The following is a 13837-nucleotide window of genomic DNA, read 5'->3' as shown; positions in this document are numbered from 1 at the left end:
AAAGAACAATAAAAACACACATACGAGCCTGGCAAACAAACAGATTAGAGAAGGAAATCCTTACAGATTATGCACATTTCAGGTTAGAATCAAGTCAGGATGTAAAAAGTAAATACAAGACAAAGCAAAAACAACACGAGACACAAAGCTGAATGCACACTTACTCGGTTTAGAAATTCAATATAAGATACAATTTAGACAAACTGCCCAATCTCTAGTTTCCTTTCCGAAATGGGTGGATACCATCTGTTATAATGAGCTGCCTCTGACAGACAAAAAACACCAAGCACAAAATGGAGCTGTCACAAACACACCTGTATCTGGGATGTCAGCAGATGCTCAGATAAGAGGCAGATATGTATACCAGCATCATGCAGCATTCAAATTCAGTGTATTGTCTGGTGGGGCCAAAGTACAACTGTTTAGTAAAACAGAACTAGTTATGAAATCACAATTAGCATCAGTCTCCTCGGTGCTTCATCGCTGAGATCTCTGCATCCTTGGTTGTCCTTTCTATAGAAAGCTCTTATCTTTAAAAATAGCCCGGGACAGCCGCAAAGCCCAGCATTTTTCACCTCACACAAAAGCATGTTTCCCGCATGCATGACAGAGCATATTGAATGTCAGCCCTGCAAAGTCAACTGATTTTGTATTTTTTTTATTTATTTATTTGTTTATTGCTCATCTTACCAAAGTGACATTGACTATCACCTTGTGCACAGAGGAAGAACAGCCACCTCTTGGGATTCGGGTAGGCAATGTCTCGCGGCTGACCTGCTACTTACATCTACAAAGCCCGATTTGCCCCACGCCCTCGGCCCCCAGCCTCTTGGCCAATAGTTCTGCTCAAGCGACTTGTGGAGCTCTTCAGAAGAAAGTGAGATGAATAAAAATGATATAACCCTGGTTCAGAAGGATTAGTCTAAGCAGTTTTGGGATTGCCAGTGGGATTGAAGCTCAGCCGTTGACGTAAAACGAGTTCTTCTAGACCTCTCTCTGTCTCTCTGCCCATAGTAAGTCTGACTGAACCCTCTCCCACACAGCGGTCTGACGATCGCTTGGTCATTATGTAAGGGGGAACAGATCACTGCGGCCTCCCAGAATAAAATGAGCAAAATGAGCAAAAGGGATAAGTAACATTTAAGACACAAAAAACAACCCGAAAAACCCCCACAAAAACAAACAACACAGAAGGTATCCAGCTTTCTCAATGTAATTGCAGCCCAATAAAATATTAACAGTAAGTTTAATTACTGTAGGATGGGTAGGTGATTGGGTCCTTCTAGTATACAGCCCTCGATTCAGACTGCTTTCTGACTTCTCTGATTATAAAAGCCAAAGAGGAGAGACACTGCATCATGTGACTGCTGTGTCACTGTTGTTAGGTACTCAACCCTATTTTAAAGTATGATTTCTACTCTGCATATTTCCTTTTTTGCACATCTTTCTCTCTGACGGTAAATACTGCACTGCTACAAAGAGACGTTTTTTTTAACCGAGACAGTCTGCCACAGAGAAGCCGAACGCGAGGCTATTAACATTTCGCTCCCGCAAGAGGGAATTCCACAGGTAGCAGCAACAGCGCGCACTGCGTCCCGAGAACATGGGGGGTGAGGCGTTATCTGGGGCGTGATGTAGAGGAAGAAGCAGAAATACTGTCACTGCTCGGCAACTGCTTTGTGTGCTGTGGGTTTCTCATTTATGTTTCTTTATGGGGAGGTCGGAGGGCAGGCCAGAGAGAGATACCCCCCTCTCCGAAACCACCTCCCCATCTCTCCACCCCCCTGAAAACTAATACCACCATTCCCCATCATGTAGTTATTCAACCTTTTAAGGAACAAGAGCTGAGTTTAAGTTAATTGCTGGGGTGGGAGGGGGAAGAGTTCCAATGAATCAAAGAGAACAAAATTTTTAAAAAACGTTGATGCTCCAGTGCTTTTAATGAAAACTGTAATTGAACATCAGGGGAAAATAGAGCAATGCAAACGAACAAACAGAAAATAACCTTCCAATACTCCGTTCCAACCCCTTTAAGGAAATGTTGCTCCTCAGCACACCGTCTCTGTCATGTCCCGCTATATGAATTATTAACGTAAATAAACAGTAGGGCAGCGTGCCCAGCTGTAATAAAGCACAGTGCGATCCCCCTGGCTCGAGTGGCAGCGTGATGGACGGCGCGGACCGATGCCAGAGAGGCACCACTCTGCCCGTCAGAGCTGTAACGACTTTAGGGATCTTCAGATATTAATAAAATAAAAATAATAACAACAACAAGCCGGGCCCCCTGACTGTTGTTGTGATTATTACTGTTACAGGCATCTCTCTCTCTCTCCCTCCCTCTCACTCACTCTCTCTTCTTCTCTCTCTCTCGCTTCAATCTCTTACTCTCTATCTTGTGATGCTTCCTGTCAAGCCCATCCGACCACCCGCCCTCCCACAAAAGAAAGCCAAGGCTGAGAACGAGAGAAAACAGCACATTTGTGGAATTAAAAAAGGAGAATGGAAAACATTGACTGGCCTTGGCGAGGGAGATTGTGTGAGCCGTTTTCCCCACTGGCTCTTCGCCCTTCCTCTTCGCTCAGTGTGCGGGAGCAGAGCAGAGCTCAGGGCCAACGTGGAATATCATCTTTCCCAGCATTCAACAGTTCCCAGGTTGACGTCTGGTCCCATTTTGTTCTCGGTAAAGAAAATGCCCTGTTGTACAAATTGGCTGCACAAGTACAGCCTCTCTCTATTTAAGGAGGTGAACGGTTCCTTATCTGTTCGTCTCACACAGACAAGACTTCCCAAGGTCAGGACCTCATGTTAGCACGTGTTCGAGTGATGTTAAAAAATCCGCCCCCGTTTAGATTCTATTCTACAGGTTTCGTCTTGTTAGAAGTCTTGTCCAAACATATGAAATAAAGCTTTCTTGTAATTGTAAAGATGGATCTGGAAACTTGGTACGCCGGGACCTGTTGTATCCCTCACCATGTCAGGTTTGTGTAAAGTGTAAAGTCAAGCAGATGAGGTAACCGGTTTTAATATAGCATCTCCTCCCTTTTTAATGTTTTGCTTAACACCGGGTAATACATGTAAAATAAAACTGTTCACAGTGTGTGAAAACAGGTTTGACAGACATGTTGATAGACATAAACAGGGCAGTCAGAGATTGATCATCAATACACACTCACGTACATGTACCTGCCTACAGAGCTGCCGAAGGAATCACAACAGACTGACTGAAGACACAGGGGTCCATGTCTCTCTCGCAGTCTGTTCTATAGGGGCCTGTGCAGGGCTGCGTCCTTGTGCAGCATGTGGAATATAAATACGCGCCCATGTTGGATGGGGTTGTATTCTTGTGTGTCTAGTCCCCTGTGTGATTGTGTTGTGCTCCTCTTGTGCCTCACCCTGCTTCTTCTACCTGTGAGGGAATGAGCGGGGCCAGACAAATGCTTCCTGAACAAATACTGAACTGACAGCTCGCCCAGAGCAGCTCTCACCCAGCGATCAGTCCATTAGCATTCGTCTAACAGCGGCGTTCTTCCTGAGGAGGGCAGTTGTAATGAGAAACGGGGGGGGGGGGAAGGCGTAGAGGAAGACAAAAAAAGGGTAGAAAGGTAAGAATCATTAAAAAGCTATTTGAAGCTAATCACTAAGCTGTGCATAAACAGAGGACACCTGACAGTGTTTTGCATTCAGCGCTATTATCATTGTCATTGCTGTTGTCATTAATATGCATTTTTCCATAACGATGGCCTCTCTGCAATAACCTTGGATGGCAGCGGCACAGAAGACAGGCCAGTCTGTCCACATCCACCGCTTTCCAGTCGACTTGTTCGGATGCACCAGTCCAGTCAGGTCCATCTGGGCCACACTGTAGCCCACCCAGGTTACTACAGCCAGAGACAAAGCTGCTGTCCAAGCCATCCCTGTGAGACAGTGATGCATCTTGAGCCATACATCCCTTAATGCTCATGAGATACCAACATCTTAACTGCACTTTACACCATGCGTAGTAGGACCAGGGCACAGTATCGTATTCCTTCAGCCAGTTAAAGCGATTGAAGACTGGGGCTGTACCCTGATAAGTGTGTTGTGAACAGCTGTCATTAAGTGTAAGTCTGCTTGCTGATTCATAAATAGTGCATCACCTGTAGTCAGCTGCGCTTGACATGCACTGCAGGTCTATGGATAGATAAACAACAGTTGTCCCAATGCCCTACCGGGTTATACATGCTAATGCTGTTTATTGCGTGTTTTCCTTTTTGCACAGCTTGCACAATGGCACTTTTGTATTTTATATTTATGTCTAACAAGCAAATGGGCGGAAAACTTGACACCGTTTCTTTTAATTAAAATGCTCGTACAAGCAGTACAGGGTTGTTTGCCAGCAAATGGGAGCCGTGGTGTTTACAATACAGATGGCTGTGCACGCTAGCAGCTGGTAAAGTGAACTCTCTCTCGATACGTACAGGGGATCAGACGACAAAAGTGTTATTATTGTTTTTTGTTTTGGTTCTTCCGTGGATTTAGAGAAGGCTTAAAAATTCATCTTCTGAAAATAAATAAAAAGCATCATATTTAAAAGAAAGAAAACCACAAAACACCATTCGACTCCCACGGCTTATGCAAAGCGTTTTGTCAGTTTCTTGAGATAAGGACACAGTAGTAACACCTATCAACGGTTTCCAAGCTATGATTGATTCGCTGCAAATAACAAACGGGAAAAAAAAGCCGAGTACGGATTTAGCGTCATACGTTTTCGATAATCCTCTATTAAAGGAACATGAAGCGCTGAGAAAATACAATATTTGTTCTTAAAATCAAACCAGAAAAAAGGAGCATGGCAGTAAATCAATTTACAAATTAAAGTGTGAAATTTGTTCATATTAGAGATGTAGTACATGACTGAGAATTATAGGATGAGGAAAACTCTCATAACAATTTAGCTGTGTGGAGATTTTTTGTGTTTGATTAATGTATGGCCTGTTAAGAGTCCTGACCTCAATCTCACACAAAGAGCACATGTGGGAGGAACTGGAACAGTGCCTCTGTGGACTCTTCCTTCAGTTGAAACTGCTGTGGATGGAACGGCATAGCATTTTGTATTCTTCCACTCTTTCACCAAAAGGATTGTGGCAGCAGTGATTAAGGCAGACCTTCCTCCCAGTAAATGTGATGTGAACAGCTGTCTTCTGATATTTGGCTGCTGCCCCAAAACATTTGGTTATATAGTGTAGCCTTTTCCCTGTAGTTAACCAGAGCTATTAAACAGTTGTGGATTATTAAACCATGTTAAACACGTTGCTGAAAGATTAGGCTGCAATACCTAACAGAGATCAACACAGAAAGAATACACCAATCACCCGGCAAAACTTTCTCTCGCTCTACTTCAAACTTATTATTATAATTTTGTCGTTCCTGACCTCATTTTCAAAGGGCTACGGCATTAGCGGGAGCAAGAGAAAATTATAATTGATTTTTATTTTCTTAAATGTGGGGGAGAGAACGGAGAGGAATAAAATGAAAATGCTACAACGTGACATTATTCAAGACCTGACCTTTAAGCTGTTCTCGTGCTACAATACGTGCTTTCCGGAAGATCAATGGCTATTTTCTTAAATCTGGTCCGACGTGGAGTCCGCGGCACAGAACAGAAGCGCTACGGGAGTCGCAGTACAGAGGCTAAAGACGCTGTGGTCCAAGAGCAGAGCAAACCAGGCTTTGAGGCAGAAGAGAGAATGTTTGAATCAAAGGTGTGTGTAGTGGCTCTTGGAAGGGGTGCAGGGATGTAAAAAAACATACACAACAGGACTGTATCAGTGTTGTATCAATGCTGTCAGTCCAGCTGCTTCATTCGTCCTGGGAAATCTGTGTCTGTTTTGTCACTCAGGCCATCCAGAACAGCGCACATCGAAATCCCATCAAGCCTGTCATTGTAGATCTATTTATTTATTATTTATTAAGAGGCAGGTGTATCAGGAGGGGAGGGGGAAGAAAAGTTGACATTGGCAGTAGTTAATAAACGACCATCCTGGACTCAAATCTAGAGCCGATCGATAAGCTATTTGTGGATGGGGGTAGAGACCTGCTGTGAATCCCTCTATGATGAGCCGTTCCCAACCCCCGCACCCCCACACCACACCCCCAGAGCTGCCCTGTCGATATTTCTCAATCAAACACAGAGATCCTGCTTTTCTTGACTCAGCTGGTGAGTATATATGATGAAAAGAGGGACACAGAGGAGCCCGGTCGGAAAACAGGCATCAGAGTGCCTCGACACACAGACTGGAAAACAGTGCTTCAGCTGGAGAGGTTAGACAAAGGTTTTATGTCTCGTCCTCCTCTTCACTGCAGATCTGCCCTCCCTCCCCGGCACTCTTACTGTATTATTATCCATCTGCCTTTGTCTCTGCTGTCTTTGTTGTTTGCCGGCTCGTCAGATTAAGAAAGCCTCTCAAACTGCAGAGGGGAAACAGGTGGAGGAGCCTGCAGTCGTTCTCGCACTTCCCCGAGTGACGGAGTGAGTGGTGATGCTAACTCCTCAGGGCGGCACGGTGGCGGTCACTTTGACTGTGGTTTTAGTGCCTCCCTCTCGTGCAGAAGGCCCGGAGATGTTTTCGAAATGCTTTGCAAAGGGCAAGGCGATGAATTTGTAACACAGAGACAGCGGCACTTTCAATATCCTTAAACGGTTCCACTAGCGAAGGCATTGACTGCCTTTCTGAAAGGTAACTTTTCTTTGAGTGTTTTTTCATTTTTTGTATTTGACACAACATGCCGCTAAAAGACTCCGGGGCACATCCGGCACAGAACACGCAATCTCTTAAGTTCTGGAACCTGTCGGGCATTAATCATCTATTGCTACTTAAGGTGTAGCAGCAAAAACGTTTTGTTCATTTCCATTTAAATGTAAAACATGCGTTCAAAAGCGACGTGCTCTATTACAAACATTTACATATACTCTGCAGGGCAAATATTAGTAAATTGTTTTTTTTCTGCTGTGATACGGCCCTGTTCCTGTGATCTCTATAGCTGTAGGTGTGAGTTCATTAAAGATTGCTTGGGAAGGAAAAAAAAGGAAAACGAAAGCAATTGATTTTGAACTGCTGGTTACGGTGCTGCCGGGGGCAAAGCACATACCTTCTGTGATTGCAGATGCAGTTTGTGTGATCACATTTCCTGTTCTACTGAAGGGGAGCAGCGCAACCATAACAGCCTACAGTGACAGCATTGTAATATCCTGTCCATTCAGACAATAGCAGGGGAAAAACACTTGCACAATTAGTACAAAGACGGTATACTTCATTAAAAGAACCCCCCCCCTCTTGATGTGAATTTGATTCATTCACCTCCGTACCGCTGTGCCTGTTTCGTAGCGACAGAGCCCTTAGAAGCACATCCATCACACGCATGCAGTGCATTATCAACATTAAGGCTGAAAGCGCTATAACTCTGGTGTGTCACTGCAAGGGGAAAAAAAGACACTGTGCAATACTGCCTGGCACGGCACAGAAGGGAAAAGCTTTTCATTGCCGCACAGACACCGTTCTCTTTAGTGAGGGAACCTATAAATGAATTGTATCTGAGCGCATTAGGAGTAGACTTGGGGTCGATTACAGCGGTGCAGTTCTGTAATTGATATAATTGATGAATTATGGCGCACGTGCCGTGCTCAAGGTTTCGGAATTCAATAAACACACCGTCCTCGGCTGGCTCATTTTGCTCAATGACCATTATAATATACCTGTTTATACTGCATGCCGTATTACCCTCTATGTCATTGTTCTGTGGGATAATTGTACTTGAACAGAATATCACAGGAGTCACTACAACAAATGTTAATGCTATGATTGTAGTTTAAGTATGACTGGCCCCAGATCTGATTGAGAGCCACAGGGCCTCCTGTAAGAGGTTCTGAGAGGCCTAACCGCGCTCCCATAAATTAGGTGAAACAATCAGGCAACTTGTAGCACCTCAAGAGCAGTAATCACACAGCCATTCAGAGCCACTCACACCAAATTGTGAATGTCGGGAATTGGGCATTGTTGACAACCCATGGTGACTGGATTAGTGTTTCCCTGCGACGGGCACCCATCGTTCACTGCTGAGGGATCATGCACAGTGACAAGTATAACGAAGCATACTGGAGCAAATCCTTGTGGCCTGTGACATCACAGCAAACACGGCAAGACAGGATTCACTGGCTCAAAGTATACCAGATTATATTATATATATGCAAAACATATGATATTGCTCTGTGCAGTGATGTTAGTATTAAAGGTTTACATATTTTAATTAATATCAGCAAAAAAATCTTAATAATAAAGATTGCACACTTGCATTTCTTCTGCAAACCATCTATTTGTTACAATTTATCAACGGTGGTAATACATTCGGAGGGCAATATATACATACGTATATATTTGTTTGCTATTTATACATTGAAGTGTAGTTGGCGAAATGAATCCTGGTAGCCTGAGGGGGGAATTGGTCTGAAGATTAGCATAATTCTCGAAAACCTACTGTGGCATATTAGCTCGGTGATGGTTTATGTGAAATGATTAGGCTAAAACGGCAGGAGATTAGAAGATAATCAGATGATGAAATTAAATAAAGGAGAATGCAATAAAGAAGAAAACACGGAAAAATAATTTACAGTGTGCATGGCTGGCTGTGGTCCTGGTAGCCTTCGTTACAGTTTTTAAAACCTCAATAGAGATCCAGCCCCGGGATCTGAGAATACTAGGTTTTAATCACTGATTATATTTAAGCAAGTAAGAGCTTGAGTGGAATAAAAACAAGAGTTACTCCCCTCTGGACCCAGTCTTTTACCATTTCTAATATAGGCTGTGGGGGAATAAAATAATAATTATAATAATAAACAAACAGTGAGCCAAGGTTTGCTTTGTATCAACAATCAAGGAGAGTAGAATAGCATTATTTTAATTTCAAACGAATGCGGTGCATGGGCACACCGCTTTCAAATCCCACGAGGATGAAAATGCTGAGGGCTTTAATTGAAATGCCATTGCAGACAAGTGTGATCCGGCTCAGGATTTGGAAGGAGTTCCAGAGCTCTGGCACAACCTTCACAGGGAGAAGGAAAGTGAATAAATACATCTAAACTCACCTGGTTCTGTCAAAGGAATCAAAGGGAAATTGTGTACACTACGAGAGCCAGATGCTCGAAAGGGAAACCTGGACTGTCTCTAACTGCTGTGGTTGTTCAGCTATGAAACACAGTTAATTTGTCTTTAAAAGTCACACCTAAGGAACTCTGCACAGGGTTCTTGTTTTAAGCGAGTTGCAAACATCAAACAGGCTTGACGGAAATATATTATCCCTTTTTACCAGGTCTATCTATCAGACATATATGCTACACTTGGTTCCAAAAGTATTATTTCAGAAGCCTCTCACAAATAGGTTTCCTATTATCACTGACTGGGCTAAATCTGTAGCTACACCAAACCAGCGGGAGGCATCGAAGGATCCCTGCATGCTGTACATCTTCATCTGACTCATATGGCACCTGAATCAAACTAGTATGAAGGAATTAGGGTGTCTTGTTCACACAGTGCATCACATTACAGATAAAGTGGTGGGTGTGCCAATTATCTCTCTCACACACACACACATCATTAATTCTTTATTTTTTGCACTAGTCTATTCATTGATTTATTTTTCTTTCTGTGAATCAGATCACCGTCTGCACAAAGGGAATATGGGGTGGTGGATTCTTGCCCAACATTATGTATTAAAGGACAGCATTAACATTGGTCAAAGGTATGGGAATTAACTGACATAATCCAAACAACCTCTGCCTGGTTGGATCCTCACATAAACTCCTTGCTATAGCACTAAGCCTCTTATGCCTCATTGAAGCTTGGACATGTGAGCTTAACTTTGAACTATACAACAGGTCAGGAATTAGGGAAGTCAGGTACAGGTACAGGGCGAAGGCACTGTCTGTCTATTATTGTCCATGCATATACCTGGATGACTTATATGCAGGCATCCCTGAAAAGATGCCCTTCTCCTTTTTTTCAAATCCCACTCTAACACCAATGAGCATGTTGTCTCAGAAGTGTGCTGGCTGCCCCATGTGCCCCTCTATTACTAGGCAAAATATCAGGAGTTTATTTTGGCCTAGACTCACTCCACTGAGGGAAGGATGATCTGACCATGAGGACCAGGCCATCAGCCCCCCACCCACTAGGCAGAATGAGCCAATGAACTGCTGCAAAGGTGTTTTTTGGGGTTGGGGAGGAGGAAAAGCAGTGGATGCTGGGGAGTGTGTTAGGAAACTATGTGTTCACATAAATTGTTCAGTCAGTGCCAAGAACAACCTGTGAAAGTAGGTCTCAACTCCAAACCCATGGATCTTCATTCTGCAGGTGTACACTGTGTGGCAGCAGTCAGACTTGGCAGTAATCTGGCAGTGTTTTGCCTTCGGGATCAGAGAGAGATCCAGCTCTTATTCTGCACAGAGTCAGAGTCCTATACTCATCAGGAATTCAATTTTTTTTAAGCAGGTTTATTTTTTCCTCCCCTTTCCAAGACGTTTATAAAAGAGTAATTTTGCAAATGTATGCAGGAGGAGATGGTGTGTATATATTAAAGTGTCAATCTGTGAAATTCAAGCCCTGTGGAAGCATGCTAAGTGAGAGCAAGGGGAGAGAGGAGGCAAGGTAGGCAAGGAGGAAGAGAGAGAGAGAGAGAGAGAGAGAGAGAAATGAGGCATACTCATTTTTAATACAGAATTGATCTTCCTCAAGGTGTTTGTTTGCTTAGGAGATTGTATGGGAACAAAAGGATCTTTTGCACAGAGTGGCCTGACTACAAGCTGTTCAATTTGAGCAGCGCTGTGTTAAACAAGATCCCAGTACAGCAGTACAGTACAGAGATGAGATGCAGCCATTTAGTCTCCATACACTCCACCTCTTAGTATACAGACCTGCTTTACCTATTCCAGTCATTGAGCCAACCTGATCAACTGACCAGCTAAATAATTCATTTTTACGAGAGATTTCCGGCAATATATATATATAATATATTTGCTCTGTGGTCCAGTGCTGTAAGACATACAGTCGAGGCAAAGAGTAGGAAATCAGTACCCAAAGTGCTGATGAAGTTTTGATCTTGGTCAGCAAATTAAAATAATGCACAGAAATAAACACAGAAAACTGACGAAGTAGCCCATTGTGTGATTGTTTTGGGGACTTTGATACGGCAAAAATTCGACATTTAACATGAAGGATAAACAGTGGATAAAAAAACAAATGAGTCTGTGCTTTTTTTTGGAAGTGTGATGGAGATCGTCACATTGTAGCTGGGACTCACAGATCCCAATGAGGCCTTACAGAAATGTAACACGTCATGCCATTGCTTCTGGGAAGAGAAAGACTTCCATATTCCCCAAAGATGCTGAGCCGCATCCAAGAGCTGTTAACATTATCCTCTGTTTGCAGTATGAATGACCCAGCTCCTTGTGTTAGCTTATTTTCAGCCGCCTGCAGCTTGTAGTGAAACCATGACTCAAACTGCTTTGTGAAGGGAATCCCATTACCAATTTGTGATCTGCGTGCGGATAACAAGCTGTGTCTCGATAAAATGGACTTAGAAACAAGCCATTAATGCTGCCCTGCCCTGCCCTCCCTGCACAGGCCTAGAGATCTTTGGGGTGTCTGTGAACTTGCCTGGGTGAAATATTGACCATTAAGGACCCTCACTGGAGTGGTTCCACCGACACCTTTAAAGAATTAAGAAAAATACATATATTTTAAAAGACTGCGGGCAAGATGGGCTGCAAGCTATGGAATAATGTGTACGGGGGGTTAGGCTGACGGGCACAGGGCTTACGAATGATGCCCAAAGCAGGCAGGAAATGGACTCGTGTCTTTGTGTCTCCTGTGCAGCGACAGAAGGGTTTCACACACTCAGCATGCAGGCGGCAGATTGATGATCTCAGGGGAAAGGGAAACACAAACAGCCAGGCCGACCCAGTAAGTCATCTGGCCGAGGGAAGCACTTTACTTCCGCAGTACACTCCTGTGATGCGTAATTAAGGGCCCCTCTCTCGCTGTCCCTGCTTTTTCTCTTAACTGCACATATTCAATCATTAGACACTAAATGCTGGGGTCCTCTTTTCTCTTTTTTCTTATCTTTCCCAGCTCGGCAATTTTAATTAATAATGGCTATATACACTTTCCTTTGTCGCTCGCTGTCACTGAGTCTGCTAGCTCATACTATATGATTTACTGCCAATTTAAGAAGTAACACATTCCATGAATATGCTTCTTGCCTAAATTTTATAGGTGGCATTTTAAGAAAGCAAGGAGGGTACTATTGGTTTAATATAATTAGGGATCTTCAAAATCAAGTCTGGGGAAGTACTGAATTAATGTTTAAGATACATATTCTTATCGTTGACTACAATAACAAACCCGTTAACTCTGATCTGATCAGACTGTCGATGGTCAGTCCGATCCTGCTCTGGTTCTGGCTCTAGTTCACTTTTCATCATCTTTCTCAGGGTTTGTTTTAAGACTTGGAGTAGATGTGAGATTTTGATCGATACATTGTGTACACTCTGTTCAATTACATCTTGAACTCTGCTCCCCATAGGCTGCAGCCTGCTCAGGTTTTCTTTCCAAATGATATCTAAAACAACTTAATGGGGAGAAACACCTGCTTAAACTGTCCAAAATGAGGGTTTAACAAGCCTGGTGAATCTAATCCTTTAAAACTGTCAGGGATCTGGCTCTCCCGGTCCAGACTCATGCTAGAACTACTGAGGATACAAATATACCTAGAATTAATGAAGAAGTAGCTTTACCTTTGGGCCTACCTTCACTGGTTACATTGTCCAAAACTTGTTGGGACTGTGAGTCTCTATTATTGTTATGAAGCTCTGTCATTAAATCGATTATTTAGTTAGTTTACTGGTTTACAATGCTTTGAGATCATATCTGACACAAAAGCACTGCCTGGGTGAGAAAGTTCAATAACGTCCTGGACTTTATTAAAGGGGAACAACACTGCAGTAAAGACCTGAACGTTCCCCGTTTCTCACACTGAGAAAGCCGCCAGGGAAGAAATGCATGAGCCATACAGTGGCGTGATGAAGATTGACAGGTGGTAGCAGCCATTCGGGGGAATGGCGATGTGGGCGTCATGCTGAAGACGTCCTTGATGTGTCAGATGGGTGTCATTAAAGAAAGGAAATCAATAATTTCTGTGGAGGTGATTTACAGACCTTCTCAGGACACACAGTTGGCCCTCTGAATCTGCAGATTACCTGGACCAGGGGTGGCTAACCCTGGTCCTGGAGAGCCGCAGTGCCTACAGGCTTTTGTTCTATCCAGATTGTTAACTGCTTTATTGCACCAATTATGGGTCTTAATTAGGAAAAATGTCTCTATGTTCAAGGTATCCAATGATTGGTGATTTAGAGAGATCTGGAAAACTTGCAGGATTGCGGCTCTCCAGGACCAGGTTTAGCCACCCCTGACCTAGACCCTCTCGGGAGCCTGGAGCTGTGATGTCACTCTGACAGGCGCACGTGACATGCATAAACACTCGCGTAAGTGCACAGGAGTCAGCCAATCAGAGACCACACACTGAGCCGCGATTATTTACATGAGATGTTGACAGCATGTGTGCTGAGAGTAGGACCATCCTGCAGTACTCGGTATAAAGAGACGACAAAAGAGAGAACGAGAAGAAAGAAAATAATAGTAAAGCCTCGGGTAAGACTTGGTAGGAAAGGAAAGATGTGCATTAAGCAGCTCATTGATACTGAAAACACCTTCTGGAAATGCCATAATGGACTGTGATGCTCAGAGCACAA

This window comes from Amia ocellicauda, chromosome 7 (assembly GCF_036373705.1).
Source record: "Amia ocellicauda isolate fAmiCal2 chromosome 7, fAmiCal2.hap1, whole genome shotgun sequence".
Taxonomy (NCBI): domain Eukaryota; kingdom Metazoa; phylum Chordata; class Actinopteri; order Amiiformes; family Amiidae; genus Amia; species Amia ocellicauda.
This window is presented reverse-complemented; position numbering follows the sequence as displayed.